General features: G+C 45.5%; 1 long non-coding RNA gene and 1 pseudogene across 1 annotated transcript; one reads left to right on the top strand and one right to left on the bottom strand.

The window, feature by feature from the left end:
• Positions 1 to 2,774: 2,774 nt before the first annotated feature.
• Positions 2,775 to 5,486, top strand: LOC112821904 (zinc finger FYVE domain-containing protein 1 pseudogene; annotated as a pseudogene).
• A 1,297-nt stretch (positions 5,487 to 6,783) lies between these two features.
• LOC141373163 (uncharacterized) lies at positions 6,784 to 7,974 on the bottom strand. The gene is made up of 3 exons (XR_012378864.1): positions 7,841 to 7,974; positions 7,152 to 7,274; positions 6,784 to 6,974 (listed from the first exon to the last, which is right to left on the bottom strand). It is a non-coding gene; the product is annotated as an uncharacterized lncRNA (long non-coding RNA).
• Between the last annotated feature and the right edge of the window lie 18,398 nt (positions 7,975 to 26,372).

The following is a 26,372-nucleotide window of genomic DNA, read 5'->3' as shown; positions in this document are numbered from 1 at the left end:
GCGCCCCAAGAAATCTTTGCCTTTTTAAAAACTCCTTTAAATGACACTCCTTTAATAACACTTGCTGATGAGGATGGCCAGGAGGACACATATAGGACACATGGTGGCCTCCCCACACACTTTCCCTTTTTTTCCTCCCTCCCAGCAAGGTCCCATACCTCCCCAACCATGCTGTTGGGAGGAAAAACTTTGTTACAAGTCTCTGAGTGGACCATCTGGTGGGTTCCTCTGTCGTAGCCATCCTAGCCACAGTGATTGGTTTGGGGACCCGGTCCAGATACAAGAAGACTTTGCCAAGAGCTTCAGGGAACTTGTGGTCATTAGGTGGGACTGATGTCTTCACTGACATCCTTATCTGAAGCCTATGTGACCTCTGGACTTCTTAATTACATGAGACAACAAAACCTATTTTTATTTAAGCCAAATAAATACGTAACACAATAATACATAACCCCTCGGTTACTTTTTATGACTGAGCTCAGAGAGACAGACTGTATTTTGTCATTTTAAATCACCTTTGTCTTACAGCCTACCTAACTTAAATATACCAAAAACCCAAACAAATAAAAACCCTAATTTTTCACTCTTCAAAGGCTTCTCAAGATTGCTAGGCTTGTGATGTTCCAGGTAAATGAAGAAGTAACAGTGGTTTCAACAAGAGAGAAGCTTATTTCTCTCTCACGTGAAAGAAGGCTGAAGTCTGGCTGGTATGGGAGCTATAGTGTCATCAAGGTTCCAGGTTCTCTCTTTTTGTTCTGCCATTCTTAGCATATGGCTTCCATCTTCACATTCACTTCATGGTCCAGTGTAGCAGCTAGAGCACCAGCCATCACACTGATCTTCCTATTCCAGGAAGGCACGGGGGGAAGGGAGAAGGGGGAAAAAAATGAGTATGTCAGTAGAGTAGCACCTCTTAATCTTCACAGAAGACCCACGCAAGGGCTTAGGCTTTCCTCCATGGCCATCGCAGCAGCAAATATGGCAGATGAATGTATCATTCAGCAGGGCACATTGCCCCCGAGATTAAAATCTGCATTGCCTTACTAAGGAAAAAGGTGAGAGTAGAAACTGGGTTGGCAACGAGCAGTTTCTGCCCCACCTCACTGAAACAAGCCCGGCTTTTGTGTTCAATCCTGCAGCTTGGCGCCCGCTCCTCCAAGGAAGCCCCCTGGTTCAAGCTGCAGTACGTCTTTCTACAGGCCCTTAACAACCCCAGCTGGTTCCCCAGCCCACCCCCCCACCCCCCAGGACCCTCTGACCAGCATCTTCTGATTTATCCAGTTAAGAAGCATACATTGAGCACCTACTGTCTACCGCATTAGTCTTTCATCGGAATCTTGGCTTCAGTTGAACTCACAGCACACTTGGACTTCTCCATCGTGCCCCAGTCAGACCCCACTCACCCCTACCCTACCTCATTCACCAGTCTTGCCCTAGAGCTATGTTCTCTCCAAGGCAAGCCTGCTCTTCAGTCATTGGTCTCTGACATCTTGCCGGCATTAGCGCGCTCAGTCCTATGGCTAAGGGTGTTGTGGGCCCAGGGCAACGAGGGCTGTGGTCAGCAACAGCAGCTCAGTCCAAGCTGGGTCTCTCTGAATCCTCATGGAGGACAGGGTATGATTTTGCCTGGGGACAGGTGACTGAGCGAGGCCAGGGCAATGATTTTCAGTTCTCCCAAAGCCCTCTGGTTCCATATGGTACATTTCAGGCCCCACTGACGGCTTTGTGGGCCTCTGTTCGCAATGAACAGCACAAACAAGGTGAAGGCAGGTAGTCATAATGAAGTGAATTATTGTCTTGCTAGACCAAAACATCTGCTCCTTCCCACCTCACCTGCACAAAAGTAGAAAAAAATCAGGAAAAAAAAAATCAATGTCTGATATTGCTAACAAAATGTTTTGCCTCGAGTCCTCATATAAGAAATACCTTTCAGAAGTATCTAGTTCTTTCACTTGAATTTTACCCTTTTGATTTTAATTATAAACTGAAAGCTATTGTAACTCAAAATCTTACATTCTATTATGTTTTTTCACGTAGAAACATCATTAGGCAGATGTGAACAATTATCCCCCATTGGATTTTTTTTTTTTTTTTTTTGAGTTAAAGTCTTCAGAGGAACAGCTAAATTGTGCTTCGAATCACTGGTTTAAAACTAAACCTAGGAGCGGATCCCAGCTGACAATAAGGGAGGAGGAGCCCGGGAGGCAGTGAAGGAGGAGGGGGGCAGAGACGGGGGTGAGGATGGGTCCACTGGTGCCCCGAGGAACAGCCTCTGTCCCCATGGGTGCCCCACTGTCGCCCAACCCCCCTCTGCCCTCGCCAAGCTGCTCTGTGGTACCCCTTGAAATATTGACTCCAAGTTGGACTATATTGAAAAGCTCCTGACCACTCTCTTTCATTAGCAAAACCTTGTGGCTGAGACCCAGCTGGTAAGGCCGCCTCAGTGAAACCATCAGATCTCTCAAAGCCGTAAAAGACCCTTTCAAGTTCATTTTGACCCACTATTTGCCTACCCCTTATGAAGGATGAAAGCATGAAACCAAATCAACGTTGCTGCTGATACAGGAGTCTTGGAGGCAGAAAATTTAAAATTTGACCATCTGTGAGTATTCTAATAGGACCACAAAAGGTTTTGTTTGTTTTGTTTTGTTTTAAAGTGTTCAGAACCCTGTGGCAATTCCATGCAGCCTTCAGACCCAAAGCCTTTGTCTTCACTCCTGCGGAAAGCCCAGGCATGCTTGTATGGTGGGTGATTTTTCCTTACCGATCTGAGTATGAGTGCCCAGATTCCCCCAGCAGAGAAGGGCCTGAATTCCGGGCTGAGGTGCCAGGGAAGTTAGGCCTGCGGCGGGGCTGACCAAGCTGTCTTTGGTGTGGTGAGTGCTGCAGTCTGCGGTGTTTCCTCTGTGAGAAGGAGCTTCATTGGCAGCAGAAGCCCTGAGACAACAGGACTCCTACCCAGCCACACCCCTTAGCCACCCCAGCAAGGGCCCCAAGGGGCATTCACCAGGGCCAGGTGTGAGGCAGAGGGCGCCAGGAGGAGCCAGACCTGTAAAATCAACTTGTGCCCGAGGTGCCAGAGAGGACTCACCTGGGGGGTAACAAAGAGAGACACGCCCTTGCTGTGTACCACATCACTAAAGTCCAGGGGTTACTGAAGGAAGAAGAGCAGAATGAGACCAGGAGGAAGAAGATGTCGGGAAGTTGTGAGTTTCCTCCAAGCAGAGAGAAAGGAAGACACATTCCAGTCGCCAGTGAAGGGGACTATTAGGAAATTGGACTGCAAACCCAGTCAGCCCTGGAAGGTGGTTTCCATTTTCAGAAATACTGCTGAGGAAAGTCTCCTACCTCAACCACACTATCTTTTATGGCCAGGAAGCCTTCAAAACCTCCCCTGCCCGGGAGCCCTGCACCATGAGAGTATGGGCAGTGCACATCCTGGGCCACAGAGCAGGAGTAACAGATGTGGAGGGGCTCCCAGGGGCTCCGGTGAGTCCCAGCCAGACAGCACAGCTGCTGCTGAAGGGCCTGGCCACCTCAGACCTCGTCATCCTTGGAACTCATGCAGATGGGCTGCATCATGACCCCTTCAATTGCCTTGGGGATGCCTCTGAAGCGTATGTGAAGCGCTCTCCCAAGGAGCTCACGGCTGCCCTGCCCACTGTGGCCTGGATGTCCCCTGGTCCACACCGGGCACTGCTGTTGTCATTTTCCAGGACACTGAGCACACTCATCTGCTGGGCTCTGAGCAGCCCTCGAGGTGCCAGAAAAGCTCGTCCAGGACCTGTTCTAGAAGCTGGGTGGCTTCTCTGAAGCCTTCAGTTCCATTCACTACAAGGGAATGAGGACTTACAACCCTCCCACGGAATTCCCCGGGCTTCGGCAGGCTTTGCGGCCGAGCTCATTCTCCCTGGCACCCTGGAGCCTCCTCCTGGGGCCTCAGCTGTAGGGCTGCGTGTAAGGGCCGTGTGAATCGTAAGAAAGGAGTACTTCATGAAGTCAAGGCCACTCCAGGTACTCCCACCGGCAGGACAACCGAGTTTATACCCACAAGGCCCGCTGGAAGAAAGGCAAGGAAGCCAACCTCGTGCCCAGGACGTTGGCTTCCACCCACTCCCACTGGATGGTTCTCAAAAAAATGTGCCTGGGGTCTGGGTATGTGATCGAATGTCCTAACTGTGATGCGGCCTATCGTAGCCAGCAATTCTGGTTTGGGAACCAAGATCCTGGGGATAGCTGGGTGCAGACAGAGACTGTGCCCGCATGGCCTGCAATGATGGATTTCTGAAGGTCAACAACAGTACTGCCTAGTGCCTCTTGCACGGGATGAACTTCACGGCTCGGTCCGTGTCTGAACTTAACCATGGGCCCACCGGGTCTGTGACTTTCTGGCCGATGGACCAGCTCGCCTGTGCGTACTGGAGCTGCACCAAGTAAGCTCCATCCTTCAGAGATAGTGACCCCCAGCACCACTGCCAGGCCCGTGGGGAGGGCTTCTGTGACGGCCGTTCATTCAAGACCCAGTCGATGCCTGAGCGGGTGTGTGACCACCTGCTCCGAAGCCAGTGAGAAGTTACTGAAGCACAGGTGGACAGTGAAGGCAGGACCCTGGGGAGATGGGCGAGGATGTGCAGAATGCAGGGGGTGGGGGCACGGTGACAGCCACTGATGTACCACTAGGTGTGGTGAAGGGTGTGGCCGGGCTGGCATGGCTGGGTGCTGATTAGGAGATTCCTGCCGGAAGGAGTTCAGCAACAAGCTTTCCTGTGGACAGGCTTCTGTGATGAGCGCTCTCAAGACCTCCAGGCTGTCCCTTCTGGAGACTAAGACCATCCTGTCTGAGTCTGATTCAACGGCAGTTAAAACCCAGTGACCTTAGGGTGCCTGGGTGGCTCAGTCGGTTAAGCGTCTGCCTTCGGCTCAGGTCATGGTCCCAGGGTCCTGGGATCGAGCCCCGCATCGGGCTCCCTGCTCGTCGGGGAGCCTGTTTCTCTCTCTGCTTGCCCCTCCCCCTGCTTGTGCGCGCTCTCTCTCTCTCTCTCTCACTCTGTCTCTCTCAAATAAATAAATAAAATCTTCAAGAACAACAACCACCACAAAAACCCCAGTGACCTTGAACCTCAGCTCCCTCTGAGTCCTTCACAATTCCTTAGGTTCTCAGAAATCTCGCCGAGGTAGGCCCTCCTTCCAGTCACCTCTTGTGCTGTGGGTCCTCTCTGCTCATCCTGGGGCCACTTTCCTGTGGTTGGGGGGAGGGGGCGCAGATGACAAGCCAGGGTGTGCCTGGTGGCAGGCTCGAAGGCATGAACAGTTATAGCAAAGGGGAATGAACTTGAATCTGTTGCATTTATTTCAGGTAAAAATTACACACACACACACACACACACACACACATCACGTACGGAAGCTACCGGCTGTGAAGACTTCTCATAGTCTGTCCCCAGCACGAGGGTAAGGTGGCAGCGGCAGCAGGACTGACCCACAAAGCTGAGCCGGGTCCACAGCTGCTGTGGTTCTAGTCACGTCTGCCTTCTAAGCCTCTCCTCCCCTTGCCTTCTCCCTTCATGCCTCACAGCTACTTGGGGAGGTAAGCATCCCAGGCCCTTCCTGCTTGGAATAGCCTGAAGCAAATCTACCAGGGTCCCCCAGAGTTAGATCCCAACTCCTGGCCTCAGCCCATGTCAGTCAGAGACTCCCCCTCCATACCTGGGGAGAGCACGGAAGGAAACAGGCCCTCCCTGGCAGTGTGTCCTGCTTGTGGATGCTTCTGTCTGCGTGTCCACTCAGCAGTCCCAAAGGCTGCACCCTGCCCCCAAGCAGAGCACCTGCTCCTCTCCCCGCTCCAACCCTGGCAAGCCCACCATCTGCTTCTGAGTACGGCGCTAGAATTTTTATTGCTTCTTTTGAAGTGTGTTAATTCTTGGTTCCCAGATCATGAGAAATCCTCCAGGGAAACAGAGCACAGAATGGACTGTTAGTTGTCTTTTTTTTTTTTTTAAGTATATACAAATATTTCAACAGACTGTTGTGCTGAAATCCTGTCACCATGGTGGATTTTATCTTCAATGAGCGAAAATGACAAATTAAAAGCGACATAGTTCTTGACTGCACTAGCAGGTGGGCGGAGCTTTAGGGAGGTACGTGGCAGTCATGTGGGGGTCAGTGTGACATGAGTCCTGGGATGTGTTGGTTCTTCTCACTGCTCCCTTCCTGCCTGCTGTGGACCAGTGACTGAGGCTGCACTCTGGCCCTGTGTGTTATCAAATTCACCGTTATAAAGGAATCTTCCTGTTGAAAAAAAAAAAAAGTCTATAATAGGTTTAACCAAGAAGGCTTGACTTTGGATTCAGAAAGTTTGTTAACTGAGCACCTGGGTGCCTCAGTCAGTTGAGTGCCTGACTCTTGATTTCAGCTCAGGTCATGATCTCAGGGGCATGATCTCAAGGTCATGGGGTCCAACCCCCAGGTTGAGCCCCAGGTCAGGCTCCGTGCTCAGCAGGGAGTCTGTTTCTCTCCCTCTCCCTTTGCCTGCCTGTCCCCCTGCTCACACACGTGAGCTCTCTCTCTCAAATAAATCTTTAGTTAACATTTTTTAAATCTAGTCATCCCTTTTATTGAAACTATATATTTTTAAACCCAATGATTGTGATAATGCATGCTTTAGGGCTAGAGGTGTTTGTCCTCTTGACGACCAATGATAACGGTGAATGGTCTGAGGTCTAAGAAGCTCTGCTACTATATTGAGAGACAGGTAAAGAAATCCCAGAGGCAGATGTTGGCATATGTCCTCTCTGCTTTTTAATTTCCAACCACAGACAGTGACATCACAGTTACAAACATTTCCCCTATATTATTTGGATTAGACAGAGCTTCACTCTTCAGGGAAAACAGGCAGCATAAATTAAAAAGAGGTGCATTTTGCTGATAAGCCAGCCAGTCCTGGGCGTCCTGGACTGTCAGTAAAGACAGGATCACTGCAGAAAAACGAAGAGTGGGAATGACTCTACCACCCCCTCCCCCCGCCCCCATGAGCACACAGTCACCGGTACACAAGCACATCAGGGGAACTGGTGGGCTATCAGGGGACATGTCTTTTTGGAGTCAGAGGAGATACTCTAAGGAGTACGGACACGGAAACAGACAAGACTTACCTCAGGAAGGTCACTGGAAGGAGAATTTACCCAGGAAAGACATTCTCTGTCTTTGGGTAGAAGACCAGTGGGGCCTGGCAGCCCTACAGCTTGGGCTTCCTTCCAGGGCTGCAGCACCCCTACCTACAGGCAGTTGAGCAATGTGACCCTGGCCACCGAGGAACCCTGGACAGGCCTCTGAGGCTGGGGAGCTTGACCGATACTTCACTGAGGAGAAATCCCACTGTCCTCGGAGACACTGTGCTTGCCTTGACTTGAAGAGCCTCCCTCTGTTTTCCCCTCCAGTATATCACCACCTGATCGCCTCTCTCCTTCCCACTGTAGCATCTTGCTTAGAGGACCCTGAGCCCGGAAGCTGGGGCGAGGGCGGGGGAAGGGGGGTCTATAATTTTATAATGTGTGATGTTGGGTAAGTCACTTAACTTCTCTGTGCCTTGGCTGCCACAGCTGTAAAATGGATATTATCCTCGCGTTGACCTGATAGGACTGTTAATGGCAGTCACCGAAATCCTCTCGAAGAACATTCCCTGGCTCCTCCTCAGAGCTCCATGAAGGCTAGCTATTGCTACGAGAAATAGGGGAGCAACTTCTTCCGTTACGTTTTCTCCCTGGATTTCCACTTCAATAAGGCACACGTTGGCCTCTCTCCAAACACAGAACAAAGATGGTCAGAAAGTGAAATGTCTCACCTGGCCTTGGAATCCCTTAGTTCTGACAGTATCCCTGAGGTATCCAAAGAGGTTTGTGTGTGCATGTGTCTGTGTGCGAGGCTTCTTTGAGTTACACAAAGTCTCTGCTGACTTGGTGAAGTTTTAATGTCATGGCGAAATCGGGTTTGTTCAACTGGTAGTGCTCAGGCTTCAGGAACATGTGGGTAAAATGTAACTAATGTTATCTTGGTTCAAATTCCTTTTTCGTGACTGACTGCTGTCTCCAGTGAACCTTTGCAGGGTTTCTGTTTGTTTTTTTCTTAGTTACAGCAGAGAGTAAAATAAGCGCATCCAGATCTTCTCACGTGGAGATAAACTGATGCCAAATTAGGTCTGTGGAGGCCTCATTTTGGCTTCTCTGGTCACTGTGCTGAACATATTTTCATGCCCGTTGAAGACAGTCCATTAGTTCTTGGCAAAGAGAATTAAGTTTCAAAGCTGCTCTTTCTAACAAGCCTCCCCTTTCTCATGCACGAAACCTTGCTGAAGGGAGGGGCCTCCCCCCATTTATCGAGAAAAAGGGCAAACTCCATCTGCAATTGCCCTTCCACAGCCCTGAGATCCATCACTTCCACGACACCCCTGGACTCTGATTTGGGCTCAATCTTTAATTCCCCAGTGCACTGCCCAGATTAAAACATTGCCCTCCCTTTCAGGGGAGAAGCATTTCTATTTCAAAACCATATAGTATGAGCTTTGAAAAGTAGTTTACAAACTTCTTTGCCTCTGGGGAAGGCATGTCCATTCACATTCGAAATGTTCCCTCCATGCCTCCTGTGTTGCATTGACCAAGCTTCTGAACTTGAACAATGCAGCTGAAGACAAAACAAAGAAGTTTCGCCTCTATCTGTTAGAGTGAAAATACAAGCCACCGTGATGTGGGGCGGGCCTGGCTTCTTACTGGAATCCTTAGACTGGTTCCTGGGAGAAAAATCCAATAGATTTCTGTGATAGTACCTAACCACCACCAGGAGTGTGGACTCCTTGACCTAAATGTGCTCTGAGCAAAGCCTCCTTCGCTAAGGGAGTGAGCACTGTCATGAAAGGTGCTGAGGTGCTAAGGATCAATATTCACTGGCAACCAGCATTTTGGAGCATGGTTACCATGGTAACATTGTCAGCCCCAAATGACTGTCATGGGGTGAAAATATCCTCTTAAAATAAATGAAACCAGAAAAAGTATATTTATAAACCTCTTACCAAACACCTATCTGTTCACAAAGTAGAATGTGTTCTTTAAGCAAGAGATACTCAAAGATTAGGGAAAATTTCCTGACATAAACATTTTCTTAAATTAAACGAACTTTTACTCTCACCCTCCACAAAATGGCTTGTCAAAATAAAAAAATACAGATTTTTTTTTTAATGGGAAGAATTCTAAGGAATTATGGGCTTGTACACTTGGATCTAATATTACACAATTGTGACATTAAAATTCTGCATTAAACTACCATTAGCTTATTTGAGATTTGTAAAATGGTGGTTGACTGGAAGTTTTCTTATGTCTCGGTTTTATAAATTATTTCTGGCAGGATCAGTAAATACAGTGTGATAAGATCTGTTAAGCAATGGGGAAAATACATTGGCCAGGCAGATAAAAACACCTGGGCACAGTTTTTGCCTTGCTCTTGTGAAGCTCCATCCCTTGCCTGCCTTTTCTTACTAACAAAACCAAAATTTTATTTAGAGCACAGCAATGTGCCAAACCCCAAATACTCATTTCATAGCCTCCCTTACGGGTAGAGGTGGCCATATATATAGTTCCAGCCAGTAACATACAGGCAGATGTCCCAAGGAGGGTAATATTGGGAGACGATTCTCCATGGTCTCACATTTCTGTATATCTTTCAAGCAGTGGGCCCTGACTCTCTCTTGTTTCAGACTATCTTCTCAGGCATGTTTGAAAGGCATACAACCTTGGAAAATAGACATACTGTCTCTCCAGAGTAACGGGAAGGCTTGGTTGGAACCTGGGAAGACAGAAATAATGTTTCACTCCAGAGCAAAGGACAGGCCTGCCTCCTGCTATTATATAAGATTTGGGGTCCCTAAGCGCAGGGTTCCTCTTCTGTAAGGCAACCCACTGTGTGTGCAAGCATTCCCGAGGGTCTATCTGGATTTCCAGATGAAGATAAGAAAAAGCTCTTGGCCCTTTGCCCTTCTCCTTTTTTTCCTGCCTTGAGGTGCAGCAACCATTTTGGGATCATATGGTCATGAAGCATGAAGACAAAGGTGTACATCTAAACATGGCAGAGCAGATGGGGCACCTGGGTGGCTACATTCAGCTCAGGTCATTATCTCAGGGTCCTGGGATCAAGCTGTGCATTGCCCTCCCCACTCAGCGGGGAGTCTGCTTTTCCCTCTTCCTCTACCCCTCCACCCCCACTCGTGTTTGCTCTCTCTAAATACATAAATAAAATCTAAAATAAATAAGTAAATAAATAAATAAGGCAGAGCAGAAAGACAAAGAAACTGGGTCCCTGATAGAGAGTTACTGTGCTAGCCCTGGGTTGCATAATTTCAGACTTTTTGTTAATATGAGATACATGAGCTCCACTTGTTCAAGTCAATGTTAATTTTCTTTCCCCATGCAAGCACATCCCTAGAGCTTGTGTCAAACGTAGTAACATAGTAATTACATAATGGCAATTGTGTCCAACATGTGCACCTTAGGGCTCTAGCATGCTACTACCTTCCTTTCTTCTTGGTCTTGATTCTCTTTGCATATTAACATTATTATATGTTATCTCTTATAAGCTAACTCAAATCCTTTGAGGAAAGCCATGTGTAAAATCAATCTAATAAGTACAATTTGGTCCTGGGACAAAGTTATCCCTAAACTTTTACAAGTTATCCCTTAAGTTATTAGTCAAGAAGGCAATAAAAATAATAGGACTCTTTCTTCAAGCTTCTAACACATGCCACAGGGTCTGTCTTGTCACCCATGTGTATCCAGCACCCAGTACCACAGCTGGCTCATATTAGGCCCTCAAGTATTTCTTGACCAAGTGTTCATGAATGCCTTCTTTGTCAAATGTGTTGGCCCAAAGAAAATTAAGATTTAACAAGTATTTCAACACATTGGATCAATCATGTGACTATAATGTTTTGAGAAAATACCACAGCTCAATTTCAAAGAAACAACATCTTATATTTGTCCCTAATGACTACAAAGTGAAGCATAACAATGGAATTAAAAGAATCAACTCAAGCTCAAAGGCTGGTTAATAAGATACTAGAAATGATAATAATTGTCGTCAGACCTTAAAATACCTGATGTCATCTACAAAAATTATTTTTGAAAGACTGGATAAAATTTGAAACTTGTACAAGAATAAAAATTAACTAATATACAAGATGAAAATATAGGAGGGCGATTTAGAAATTTACCAAAATAGGATAACCAAAAAGAGACTGTGCCCAATAAGATGAATTACAAACAGTAATTATTTAGTACTATTTTTGATACATTTTATGATTCACAGTTTGCCTTTAAAACCTAAACTATGTGAAATTACCTATAATATGTAAAATTTCTGTTTAAAAATTTATCAAAACCACAATGAAATACGATTTTACACCCATTAGCATCTATTTTTTTTTGTTTGTTTTTTTTTGTGTTTTTTTTTTAAGGAGAATAGCAAGTGTTGGTGAGGATGAAGAGAAACTGGCACCATTGTGTGCTGCTGATGGGACAGGAAAATGGTGCACTTACGATGGAAAACAGCTTGTGGATCCTCAGAAGTTAGACATAGAATTACCATAGGATTCAGCAACTCCACTCCCAGGCAGATACTCAAAGAATTGAAAATAAGGGCTGAACCAGATGCCTGTACCCCCATTGTTCATAGCAGCATTATTCACAGTAGCCAAAGGTGGAAACAACCCAACTGTCCAACAGTATACGAAGGGATAAGCCAAATGTTGTACATACAATAGAATACCATTCAGCAATAAAGAGGAAGGAAATTCAGATGCACCCTACAACATGAATGAACCTTGAAAACATTGTGCTAAGTGAAATACAACAAATATTGCATTATTTTTGTCTAAAGAAATAAATATTATTGCATTTATACAAGGTCTTACCTAGAGCAGGCAAATTCATAGAGATGGAAAGTAGAATGACGGTTGCCATGAACTGGGAGGTTGGGGGATGGAAAGTTACTGTTTATTGGGTACACAGTTTCTGTTTGGGATGATGAAAAAGTTCTGGAAATAGTGGTGATGGTTGCACAACATTGTGAATGTAATTAATGCTACTGAATTGTACATTTAAACATGGTTATAATGGTAATTTTTATGTTGTGTATATTTTACCAAATGAAAAAAAAATCGACAAAACAGATTAAACCAAAAAAGGTGTGGTTTGTTTGTTTGTTTTAGGAAGAGCAAATAGAACAGACTTTAAATTTTTGTGGGTTTTGTTTTGTTTGTCTTTGCCTTCTCTAAGCCCTGCCGGCCTGGGCTACAAAGCAGACTGAGACGCCCCTACCACATTGCCAAACCCTTTCACGTTGTGGGCTTGAGCGGTCATGTGCCTCAGGAGGTTCTACGTCATTTGGAAAGATTTCCAGTTCTGCAATTTTATTCCAGTTCTTTAACCCCCAGGAGTGTGTATCAGCAGAGCTCCCTTACCCCCTACCCTCCAGGCAGATGCTGGGCCAGAATTTGTTTGTGAAAATATTATTTTAGGATTCCTTCCACTCCTATCATCTGCTTATTTTCCTTCCTGCATATTTCATAATATAGCACAGAGATTTCTGATTCAGCAGTTAAAATAGTCTGTGCATTCGTTATCACTTCCTTGTGACCCACTTTATACACAATTACTCATGCTGGCATTGAAAGTTCAGGTTTCCAAAAAAAATTCCTGGGACTGAAGTATGCATCTGCGGGAATAATTAAATAAATAAATGAATGAATGAATGAATGAATGAATGAATAAATAAATAAATAAATAAAGGAGGGGGAAAGATGTTGACTGAATATCTGTTGGTAGTCCTCAAAGGACCCCAAGAGTGGGCCTCCCAAATCAGCCCTGAGATTTCCTATCTCTTCGACTCTCCTGCAGAAGTTCTCACATTGCACCCCCTTCCTTTATTCCCCACCCTTAATCCCACCTTTTCCACCTCCTTTATTCTCCTTTCCTTCCTAAGAAATTCACCGCTGCATCGAATTCACCACTTCCAGCTGCCGTACGTCCCCGCGCTAAAGCCACAGGGAACACAAGGGCGATGCGACAGAGTCCCCGCTCTGCAGGGGTGTAAATGCTAGAGCAGTTCTTCTCTCACTTGAGCGTGCTACCTGCACCACTAAATGCTTGTGAGATGCAGAGTCCTGGGCACCCCCCCCACCACCACCAGAGAATCTGATTTAATTGGTCTGCCTCACAGCTTCCCAGAGGATTCTGATTGGGATCGTAGGAACACATTTTTAGAACCACTGTGATGAGTTGGAAGGCAGTAGAAATCTCTTCTAGGCTATTCTGATGTAGAACCGAGAAAGGAGAAGCAGAATTGGTCAGAGGAAGCAAGGGAGGTCTTCATCGGAAGAGGGGCTCTCAAAGAAGAGCTGCAACTAGACAGGTGGGAGGCATAGCTGGCCCTGTCACCCGCGGCCACCACCACCCCCCCAGCCATGAAGGTGAGCGCAAGACATGGGATCCCATTCCCCCCACCACCCAGGGCCTTTGGAACATTTGGGGAGGATGGGAGACCCTGAGACAAGAGGATACACTCATCTCTGAGAGTATCCAGGTGGACGATACTCCCTGGGGTGCCCTCCCTGACCCTGAGCCCCAGCTCCAAACCAGCTGGCTAGCAGAGAGCCCTGGACAAAGTCCTTCACCTCTCCAGCCTCAGGTGAGGGATGGGGTTACCTACTTTGCAGGCTTGGTGCAGGACTTAAATGAACCAATGTGTGTAAAACTCCTGGTACACAATTAAAACTCCATACACCATAGCTAATGCTAGTCTTATTATTCTAGATTTTTCCTTAGGATAAACTCCTAGAAGTGGGTTACCGGAACCAGGAGAGGGTTATTAAGAGGTATACATAGAAACCATGTATGTAAGCTTCTGAGTTTCATAAAAGTGTCTCAATTTGACTGCTAGAGAGAGATAAGTATGTTCATTCACATTTACAACACTAGGTGCTCGGGAGGATACATACACAGATAGTAGCAGTAGTCCTCTCTGGGTGGGAGGGACGAAGGGTGGTCTCTCTGTTCTTTTGCTACATTGATAAATAGTAGCCACTATCCTCCTCTCTTCCTCCTCCTCTCTTCCTCCCATAACACACACACACACACACACACACACACACACACACACACACTTGTTCCAAAGCCTGGAAATCTCTTTAAATTAACACCCCCTACCAACCCCCCCACAACTCCACCCAGGGAACTCCTATCAAAATGCAAATATATTCCCTGGGAAAAGTACCACATTGAACCCACTAGCACACCCCTTCCCCAGGTTATTGATCCAATCAGCTGGCTGTGAACACCTGGCCCAGAATAAGGATAGATGGAAGGTCTGGGGCAGGCCTACCATCCCAAAAGGACAAGCCCAGAATAAGAGTGGTGACAGTGAAGGTCCCGAGAGCAGGAAGACACATCAAAAATCATCAGATGCTCAAGATAAGGAAACCAAAATCCAAAGCAGTGGGCAAGTTTCCAGAAGAGTCCTTTAAAGGGAGCGGCTGCCCTGCTATCTGAGGTGGCTTCCAGGCAGTCTGGAGGCAGAGGAACGAGCTGAAGGACCTTTGGCTATCCCCTGCCCAGTTCAATAAAAGACGAATGATGGGGTGAAAACGAAGATCCTGAGAATGCACATTGCTTATTTGCACATGCCTCCTCTTCTTGGCATATATTTTATACCAGAAGGTTACAGTTGTACAGGTAAAAGCAGTCCTAAGCTCTCAGAGGAGATGCACCACAATGGTTTGGAATGATTCCTTAACATGTTTTCTATACGAAAACTTTCCTTTCTCAACTATCTTGTTCTGCAGCTGGATCACTTTGACTATAGGGTTGGTTTTAGGAAACCAAAACCCTCTAACATTCCTACGAATACATTGAAATCTACTTTTTTAGAGAAATGCTTTGAGAGACTAATATTTCTGAAGGACAACTTTGCTGTTTTGGCTTTTCCCGAATTCTCTTAATCCAATCTGGGGGCAGAAACACTTTTTTTTTTTTTTTAAGATTTTACTTATTTATTTGACAGACAGAGACACAGCGAGAGAGGGAACACAAGCAGGGGGAATGGGAGAGGGAGAAACAGACTCCCCTTGGAGCAGGGAGCCCGATGCAGGGCTCGATCCCAGGACCCTGGGAACACGACCTGAGCCAAAGACAGATGCTTAACAGACTGAGCCACCCAGGCGCCCCCAGAAACACTTTTTCTCCAGAGCTTTGAGCCATTCCCTGTCCAACCCAGAATGTAAACTTCACATCAGAAACCAAATTTTAAAAAAACTGAGAGATTTCCAAGGTCTGGGTGGAGGAGAGGATGCCCAGGTTGTCAACAAGGAGAGACAAAGGCTGGCACTCACTGTCCTGCATTTATGATAACAAAAACTAAAGGGAAATGGCCTGCTGACGGGAAGGGGCCGGCCAGGCTATAACCCCCTGTTATGTCCACGTCCCCTAAGCTTGCTATCAACCCGAACTGCTCTGACCAGCTTCTGCATGTTCCGTTACTGCCAACGAACCCACCAGGAGGGAAATGTTATATCCCTTCTTCGAAAGAGGAAGGGGTTGAGAGGAGAAACATCCCATCAAGTGTTGGCTTCTCAGGACTGTGAGGTTTCCACAGACACCAGTGTTTAGAAATTCAAATCAAAGGCACTGTGGTGGCCATAGGAGAGGACTTCCTAAAGGCCTGTCTGGAGATTAGGGAAGGGAGAGGCCATCGGCTAGGAAAGGTCTGGCACACACAGGAGAGTGGGCACCCCGGTGACTAAGGAAGCTGACAGAAGCCAAGGCACCCCTGGGTCTCCAAGCTGTACTCTGCAGCCCTCATCTTCTCCTTTTCTGTCGTTCTTCACAGAATGGGCCCTCCAAGAGAAAGCTGCCATCTGATCTGGGAGACTGAGGGCCGTACTTCAGAGGAGGCTCCCACAACTCGGGTCTTACCAGGCTCTGTGGGGTGCTGGACCTTCTGTTCCCTGGATAAGGGCCTCATCTGTTTGTGGAGGGAAGCCTTCCTCTCTGCACCTTTTAATAATTCTGGAGAGAAAGGAAGCAAGCCCCCAGGCCGGCAGGCAAATGTGGACAGAGAATAGAGACCGGAATAGGTGGGGGCAGGGAGGGACGGGCCACCACAGGGGGAGACCAGAAGGGGGAACTCAGAGCAGGGGTGGTGGTGGTGGTGGTAGTGGGTGGTGGGTGGTGTTTCTTCTGCTTACCAGAAGAGATTGCAAGCGGGTGTCTACAGAGCTGGGGACAACTAGAGCTTCCCTTTCTGTGGCTAAAGGGATGCTGCATCCGGTCTGTCCTGGGTCCTCTTTTCTGCTCTCCTTTCCCTGTCACTTTCCCTCGGGGCATCTCACCCACTTTTACAGCTCCAATTTGCATCAATGCTGGGGTTTCCCAGATCTCTTCTCTGCAGTCCAGACTCATGCACCCACCCTCCAGCCAGTCATCCCCGCAAGGACATCCCACAGGCCCTTCAAACCCAACCTGTCCTGATGGAACCCTTTGCCGTTCCAACTAAATACACCCCCCATTTGGGTTCTCTCATCTCAGTCAATGCAGGAGGGAGGGTCCACATCCACCAACTCACTCAAATGGGGGGTGCATTTAGTTGTCCACCCTCCCAACCCCATCTAGCCAATTACCAAGTCCTTCCAACTTAACTCCTAAGCGACACCGACAACCACCTGGGAGCTCAGGCTACTGTCAGCTCTCACAGGATTAGTATGGCAGCCTCCTCCCTTTCTCTCCTCTTGTCTTCCTCAAATCCAGCCATGGTGATTTTCCTAACAAGCAAATCTGACTTATTTCAAGCCTCTTTCTAGATCCCCATTCCCATATACCATGTTCAAGACCTAAGCCTGGCATTGGGGGCTCACAATTCTATTCAGAAGTATAGCTTTTTACAAAGTTCCATTATGAACTACTTCAAGCCCACAAAAAGGAAGAAGGACCCCAGCAGCACACATGTACGCATCCCCTCACTTTAGAGACAAGACCTTACCAGAACAACCAAAGCTTCCTGTGGACTCCCACACCCCCCTCCTCTCCCACAGAAGTCACTGCCATCCTGCATTTGTCATGATTCCTATTATTTCTTTGCAACTTTACTTAACATGGCTTCTTTATTTCCTTATACCTTATTCTTCCTTGTTAGCCTCTTTTGCTGGGTAAATTTTGGGTTTTGGTACAATCCGGGAAATGCTATGAAGGGCTCATTTAAAATATGGAGTCCCTTCAGGCACATTCTCAGGTTCTCTGTTGCCCCTCCTTCCCTTTGTTTGCTCTCCAACAGTGGTGTCCCGGTAATTCACTGGGTGGGAGGGGTCCTGTTTTTTGTGACATATGACTGGAGGTTGAGAGGGTTGAAGACAAAGTGTTTAAAACCATAACATGTCTTCCAGATCCTCACTGGTTTCTGCTACAGGGTGGCTGGTCACTCCTCCTCTGGTCTCTCAGGTTAGCCAGGGCTCAGTCATCCTGCTCAGCTTCCCCTACCATTCTGACCCCAAGGGCTCTCTGCTAGTCTCCCCTCCAGCCTGTGGCCTATGCTGCCCACCCAGCCTTTGCTATGGGCTCACCTGGTCCTTCACCATTGCAGACTCAAGTCAACTCTCTGACTCTCAACTCAACAATCTCCCATGACATGTGGGAACCTCTGAGTCCTGTCCGTGCCACAGGGAACCTGAAGAGGGTTCAGAGAAGCCAAATGCCAACCCTTTCTCGGCCTAATCGCATTTGTTGGTCTGTTTTACTGTGATGGGTCAGGTCAGTCCGAGAGGCATTTTCCTTTCAGATCCCAAATATGAAGCAGGGCATATCCCCCAGATCTCATGTTCACATCAACCTACCTGACAAGCAGAAAAGTTTGTCCTGCATCTGCACCCTTCTTACTTTTGTGGTAGGTAGTCTCCACAGATGGTCACTGTTAATTCATCTCTCCCTGTATGGTCATGTTGCTCCTCCCATTAAGAAGTAGAAGCTACTTCCTCTCCCTGACTCAGGATGGGCCTTGTGACTTGCTTTGATCAACCAAGTGCAGTAGAAGTGATGTTCTGGTACTTCTGAGCCTAGACCTTAAAGGCACGGCAGCTTCCTCTTCTTAATTGGAAGCCATCCACCATGTAAGAGGTCCAACCACTCTGAGATTGTCATGCTATGAGGAAGTCCTAGATACTCACATGGAAAGAAAAAAAAGGAGAGAAGGAGAAGAGAGAGAGAGAGAGATGGCCAGCCAGTTCCAGCTATTTAATTTATCCCAGCAGAGGCACCAAACATGGGAGTTAGGAAGTTTTCTTGAATGTTCCAACCCCCAAAAATATTCCATGAACAGAAGAACCACCCAGCAGAACTCAGCTCAGATTGTAGAATTATGAGAAAGGATAAAATATTATAATTTTTAGCCACTAAGACTTGGGGCTGGCCTCTTCTGCAGCACTAGCTAGATGAAACACCTCTCCTGCTGCAGGGCTCACCACTGCCTGCCTTATACTCTATGCTCCAACAACTGAGACCAGCCTGTGGCTCTCTGCACCTACTAGGCTGTGTTTCACTTCCATGTCTTTAAGCATGAGAGAACCCTTTGCCATTCCATCTAAATACACCCCCCATTTGGGTTCTTTTCCCACCTTTTCCCACCTTTCTCCTCTGCCTGGCTAACTTTTATTCCACTTTTGTCTTATTTTCTGTTTTTCCTAACACCCATGATACCCCAGGCAAATCACTATCGTTGCATTAATGACATTACATTGTAATTGTTTCTTTACATATCTGCCTCCCAAACTAGGCTTGACCTATTTAAGGGTGGGTTCTACATCTTATTCAGCTTTGAGGCATCACTTTATATGGAAATGCAAGTAAGTCCCTTAAATTGCTTTAGTTCAGTTTCTATGTGTCAGGGAGTGCATTCAGTTGTCTGTAACAGAAACCCAACCTCACTGAGTTAGCCAAATAATGGTTTGTTTGTTTGTTTTCATATAACAAGTCTGGAAGTAGGCCTTCCAGGACAGAAACATTGGTTTTGCAATGTCAGAAAATCCTGGTTCCCTTCTATCTTCTTGCTCTACCACCCTCAGAATATGGCTGCCCTCCCCATGGTTGCCTTGAAGTCACAAATGGCTCTTCCACCACCTGCCTCATACCCACGGTCCAAGCAGGAGAACGAAGGAACAAGGAGGAAGGGGCTACGCCCAAATCAGGAAAGCAACACTTTTACAAAAATCCTCAGAAGACTTCGATTCAAAACTCACTGGCCAGAACCATATCACCTGGCTATCAAAAGCTGTGGGGCAGAAATGAAAAAAATGTTTGCAAAATGATAAATATCTGCAGTAATTGCCCAGAGAGCCTGAACTTTAAACGAGAAGCAGTAACCACTTGGATTTGTCTCTGTAGAAAACATGGAAAGAATGGATGTTGGGTAAGCACTGATAATGTCTGCCTCATTCTCCAGCAAAACAGAGTGAGGACCTACCTCGAACAGTGGATGAGATTAAGAGAGGAATGTGGGCACAATATTTTTCTTAGTACCAGGGACATAGTAAGCACTCAATAAAAATCATTCTCTTTCTTGGATTTGCAGATGTGGCGCTTAACTCAAGCATCCAGCCGTTTTTCCTGAAGGAGCAGAAAATTAGTTGGCTCAAGGCAGTTGTCCTGCTCTCTGCAATTCTTCCACAGTGAATTTGCTTCTGATGATTAACGAGTCTTTTCTCAATAGTCTATTCAACTGTTCATAAATCCAAACAGCATTATCATTATGACCCTTCACTTACAACGTGTGACCCAGAAAAAACAAAGCTTGGAGAGATACAAAAGGCAAATGAACTGTTTTCATTCCTTTGTGGCAAGAGTGCTGCATATTTCACTTCTGATTCATGGAAAAATATCCAGCACACAGGAGTCGGCTAGATTGGTGAGAAGCCTCAGACCGGGGGGTTTAAGAATACAGTTTCCAATGTCTTCATTACTGGAATCTAGGAAGCTGACCTGGAAAACGTTAGCAACAGAAAGGTTTCTTTTTGCTGGAAACTTGCTCTGTGAATCTGCAATCCTCTACCCCCACAGGTTGTGTTGGTTTGTTTAAGCAGCTTATTTAAAACTTATGTATTGGTGGAGCACCTGGGTGGCTCAGTCCATTAAGTGTCTGCCTCCGGCTCAGGTCATGATCCCAGGGTCCTGGGATCAAGCCCCACATCGGGCTCCCTGCTTGGCGGGGAGTCTGCTTCTCCCTCTGCCCCTCCCCCCTTCTTCTGCGCTCTCGCACTCTCTCTCAAATAAAATATCTTTAAAAAAGAAAAATAATTCTGTAGTGGTTAGGACTTTTTCCGTTTGCAAGGGAAAAAAACACAAAGTGGCTAAAGTGAATTTATTGGCTTGACTGACTAAAACCTCCAACAGCTGAGTTTCAGGCATGACTGGATCCAGGTGCTCAGGAATCTCTCCATCTCTCGGGTTCTCCTCTGTGGTAACAAAACAGGCCCCTTGCACCTCCTAAATTACTACCTACCAGTATGACAATCCCAACAGAAAGATGATGCCCCTTGGGCAATGGTTCTAGAAAAAGCTCCAGAACTGGTCCAACTTGGGTCACGCACCCACCCCCAAACCGATCACTGTGGTAAAGAGAGTGTGGTTCTCTTATTGGCTAGTCTGGGTCACATGCCTAAGGGAGCAGGTGGAGGGGGCGGGATCAGCCCAACTCAAACCACTTGGGTTGAGAGTGAGAGAGAGAAAAGTGATCCTCCAAAGGATAGCTGGGGTATTCCTGCCAGTAGAACATCGTGTGGAGGCCAAAAGCCTCCAAATGTCCTCAACAGATACAGATTCATTTAGCTATTATTGGACATGAATACCATAATAATACTAGTGACACTCTTTACCGTCTGTCAAAATCCGACTAGTTTTTCAGGCTCATTTCAAATGTCACCACAAATAAATCTTCTCTAATAAGATTAATTTTCTATCAGCACACTGTTTATTTTTCTCTCATGGTCTGGATCATATCTTGCCCCGGATTATGCTGAGTTACACACCGTTTGTCTCCACTCTTGTTTGGAAAAAACTTAAGGCAGAGCCAGAGTGGGGCACGCCTCCCACTCATCCCCCAGAGCCTGAGGATGAGGGCTTCTGTCCTGACGTGACCAGGCCTCAGAATGAAAAGAATGCAGGATGGTGAGAAGGGGAGAAATCACATGACTCCCTCCAGGAAGAAAACGCATCCACAATGCAAAATTGGATCATAGAAGTCAGGCTGGCTTTTCTTTTTTAAGTCCTACTGGAATCGTCTTTCTTTCATACGTGTGGTGAAACCCAGAGTGAAGCTGAGAACAGATTCAACGCCTAAGATGGCAGTCAACTCAGAAATTTCCTGTCCTGAATGAATAGGAGAGAGAGAGAGAGAGAGTTGTGAAGTGCCTTTCTCCCTTCAATAAGCAAAAATGCAAATACTCCAGATGCCTTTTACACTCTCCCCAGGGCTAGCAGATTATTAATAAGTTCAGAATCTTGCCACGCTGCTCCTATTTTTACAAGCCGTCTGTTTCCTCTCCTGCCGTTCGTGGCTTCATTCCAGAGACACTCCCCTTGGGGGAGAAGGAGCTGACATACCAAGATCTTTCTAGTGTCACCCTTGCTTGCAGGCACCTGCAGATTCCCCTTGAAGGTTTCCTGTTCCACTCAACAGGTTTTAATTATGTGAACTAATATTTGCTCACTATGTAAACCATGTTTACCCTCGTAAAAGGCCAACTCCAAAGGACTGGGGTTAGGCAAGCCCAGAAAAATCTCAACCTTTATGCAAATGTACTGTTATTTCCCGCCACCTACTACCTCCTTACTGGGGTCATTCTGGGCACTCTGCTTTTTGGACATCTATCTCCCGGTCTTATTTAGAGCAAAACCCTACAAGTTTTTTCTTTCCAATTTCCACCAATCCTGGGACTAAGCTCTTCTCCTACAGATACCTGTTCTTTCTTTCCTTCTTTAAGATTTTATTTAATTATTTTTGGGAGAGATAGCATGAATGGCGGTGAGGGGCGTTGGGCAGAGGGAGAAGCAGACTCCCCACTGAGCAGGGAGCCCAAAGCGGGACTGGATCCCAGAACCCTGGGACTATGACCTGAGCTGAAGGCAGACGCTTAACCAACTGAGCCACCCAGGCGCCCTACAGACACCTGATCTTTCTGTGAAGAAATATCCTTGGCTGGCTCCTTAGGAAAGATTAACTGTTAATGACCTTAATAGGGCTGCAATGGTGCTTCCCTTTCTGTGGTTTCTTTGTCATATTTCTGAACCAAAAATTAAAGACTGTCTCAGAAATTCTGAGATGTATTGTTTCTCAATTTTTGTCAAGCATATTGCATTGTTTCTTCCATTGCCAAGCTTCTCCCTAATAATTCTGACATGTTTGTCCCCAGACACACTTATTTCCCATAACCAAAGAGCCTTGTGGTGTGTTGCGGGGCGGGGGGCGGGGGGAATCTTTAGAACTCAAAAGATATAAAAATAGAAGCTAGTTACGTGAGACTTCATGTATTATAATAACAAACACAAGAGCTCCTCATGTATTGTTTTTCTTGGCTGTTAGAGTCCAATGTCTTCATTCTGAGTTTAGAGGTGCAAGGTCCCTCTTCTCCCCCAAACAGGCTGCTAACATCTTGGGAAAGGGGGCAGGAATCCAGTCCTGCTAACATCTTGGGAAAGGGGGCAGGAATCCAGGCTGCTAACTTCTTGGGAAAGGGGGCAGGAATCAAGTCACACATCTATCAACGAATCAGAAATGAGCCATTTTATCCACAAGGAAGGCTGAAGGAAGAGAGTGTATAAGCACCTTTTGTCCACAACAGAGCCTGGATACAAATGACCCGAACTCTGAACCACACCAGAAGCTCTCAGTGCAATAGATATTCAACAAGGCAAAATGCACGCCCTTCCTCTTCTCTAAACTAGTTCCGTGACGGTGGTGGAATGAAAGTCTTCGGCTTTCAATACACATCACTCTGATATAAATAACAGCCTCTAATGGCCTCAAACTTGACTTCCTCAAAGTTCAGGTCTTCACTTCCCCCAATGTGGGGCCAAATACACCTGTGCCTCCAAAAATGGCACACTGAATTCTCCTAAGTAAATTATCCGTAGATATCTCTGAGGCAAGGTCCTGTACCTAGTGGTTCAGTTGCACTTATATGCAAGATTCTCCATGGCATTTCTTCAAAGACACCAACCTACAAATCCAAATACATGATACTTGAAATCAAAGAAAATCTGCCATACACTGTGTTCTTTAATCATTCCCTGCCTGTAGGTATAAATGGTTTAGCTATAAAACACGCCTGTGCCAATAAGCCAGTGTGCACTGCGCGCACACACACACACACATCATGTGTTACAAACAGTAGAAAATTCCATGCTTTTAGGACAGGCACCAGCCAACTCCTTAAATTGTGAAACTCAGAATGCAAGCAAAAAAACTTGTGATTTGAGGCCACTTTTGATTACATTTCTGGAGCTTGGCCAGGAGAGCAATTTCCAAGCAGACAGTTGACGGCTGCACAGTCAGCTCACCAGCCTAAAACCAAGTTCCTTGTCAAGCGAAGGGAGATGCCGCTTCTCTTTCCCCTAGCTCAAGCTCCAGGCCTACAACATGTTTGCCAAGTCACAGGCAATTGGCCTTCCCAAAAATGTGTCAAGAAGAATGAAAGAGGAGGGACAAAGTGAACACAACCGCCTCTCACTGAGCCACTGGGGAGGCAGCCCACAACCAAACCATCCCATGCTGAGCAGTGAACCTGCTGGTCCACAGGCACGACAGGCTGCTACTCATTTCAGACAAAGGGGGGAGGACAGACCGAGTTCAAACACCCTTCTCCCATGTAGTGGCCCAATACCAATCACCCAGCAGCCAAGAAAGTAGTTTTCATCAAGTGGGCAGCTTGGCTGGGGAAGTCATGTCTCTAACCAGAAGCTGCCCCAGGAGAGTGTCAGTAAAGTTCGAGCTGGGCCTCTGTCTATACTGAGGAGGGGCTCAGAGCACAGAATCGATTTGGGGGCATCTACTCAGATTCGGAGAGTGGGGGGGACTTAGGAGGAAAAAAAAGCAGCCATGGTTTTCCTGACCCAAGAATCTATATCCCGTGTGCAGTCAGGCTACCTTGAAGATGCCAGAATGGGGTTTTTCTTCTTCCTCATTGGACCATAAGTCCATGAGAACCCACTTTAAAGTTCCATAAATACATAGTAAGTGAATAAATAGTCATTGACCATGTATATGCCTGGTATTTGGGGTGGCAAACATCAATTTAGAACATTTGCTCCAGTTAGAATCTAACTCAGGCTTAACTTAGAGGAGACTAGTCCAAAGTAAAATAAATAAATAAATAAGTTTATTTTTGACAGTTTCTTAGCTCTTTGGTATTATCACCTATTTTAAAAAATAAGTATTTAAAAACCTACACAGCAAATGGTATCACTTTATTCATCTCTCTGAGTGTTAGATAATGAATTAGCCTCTGTCTCTCACCCTCACAAAGGGTGATTTCAGACTGATTAAAATTTCAGACTGATCGGGGCATCTGGGTGGCTCAGTTGACTGAGCATCTGACTCTTGATCTCAGCTCAGGTCTTGATCTGAGGGTCATGAGTTCAAACCTCACATTGGGTTCCACACTGGGTATGGAGCCTACTTAAGAAATAATAATAAATAAAATGAATAAAAATAAATTAAATTTCAGGTCAATTAAAAAGCCTAAATAAAAATCAAAATAAATGATTTTTAGAAGGAAACATAAATATTTATAATCTTGAGATAGGGAAGGACTTTCTAAGCAAGAAATAAAACTCAAAAACCATAAAAAGATTTACAGATTCGACTGCAAAAGAATTTTAAACTTTGTGAAATAAAAAGCAATATAAATAAAAACCAAGAGAAAATATTTACAATAGAATAACACAGAATTAACATCCAAGATAAATAGAACACATACAAATCAATAATAAAACACAAACCACACAATAATTAATATGCAAGGAATAGTCATAGGAAATTCACAGATATAAATGGCCAGGGTAATAGAACATGGCTTGTGACCCCAAAATCTCATTCCTAGTTATATACCCAACAGAAATGTATGCACATGTATTCTAAAAGACATGCATAAGAATGTTCACAGCATTGTTATTTGCAAATGGCTATAAGTTGGAAATAACCCAAATGTCTATTGATATGCAAATTGTGGTATATACACATAATGGAATATAATAAGCAATGTAAATGAATATATTATGGCAATAAGCAAGTACATGAATGGCTCAGAAATATAATGTTGAATGAAAGAAGCTAGGTGTAAGAGTACATGTTTTATGATTCCATTTGTATGGAATCCAAAAACAGGCACAACTAATCGATAGGGGTTAGACATCAGGATAGTGATTACTTTTGGGGTGTTGCGAAAGAGTCTGATAACATTCCATTTCTTAACCCGGAGGGGCAGATACAAGAAGAGTTCACCTTGTGTTAATTCATTCAGCAGTATACTTATGACTTGTGTACCTTTTCTGTAATTTTATACTTCAAGAAAAAAGTTCAGAAAAACCCAAATGGTCAATAGACATGTGAAATGATGCATAACCTAACTGGTAAACCAGAGAAATGCAATTTTAAATGATGTTCCTTTTTCTGCATGTGATGCTAGCGATTATTTAAAAAATTGATTATGTCCAGTGCTGAGGAGTGTCATGGTAGCTATATAAATTAGAACAGAATTTTCGGAGAGAACCTTTGTCTTATTTACCAAAAACTGAAATGTGCATGCCCTTTGGTCCAGAAATTCCACTTCTAGAAATACATCCTTCAGAAATATTTATACATAAGCACACAAATTTGTGTAAAGAATGTTTGTTGTTATACTGTTTGTAATGGTATGGAGCAGTGTTCATAGGATCCTTGAACAAAAAATGGCCTCGTTGAAACTGACAGTATTAAGATGCTATTTCTCCGGCTGTGTCCTGTGGTAGGTTAAGAAACTGTCATACAGCTATACAGTCGGGAAGGAATGAAGCCATTGAAGAAAATGGGGAAACCTAAATGCACTAACACAGAAACATCTCCAGGGAACATTGTTAAGTAAAAAAATGTAAGTCACAGAATAGAACATGTTAAATGATCTTGTGTATGTATAAATGCCTTGAATATAAACAAAAAGATTCAAACATAAATACAAAACTAAAATCTGATGTGGTTCATTTATCTAAATAACTGACAAGTCCTACCACAAAAATGAACTTCTCTCTTAAAAAAAAAAAAAGAAC

The sequence above is a fragment of the Callorhinus ursinus genome, unplaced genomic scaffold (genome assembly GCF_003265705.2).
Source record: "Callorhinus ursinus isolate GAN/ISIS: 27379988/994484 unplaced genomic scaffold, GSC_fseal_2.0 scaffold8, whole genome shotgun sequence".
Lineage (NCBI taxonomy): Eukaryota > Metazoa > Chordata > Mammalia > Carnivora > Otariidae > Callorhinus > Callorhinus ursinus.
This window is presented reverse-complemented; position numbering and strand designations above follow the sequence as displayed.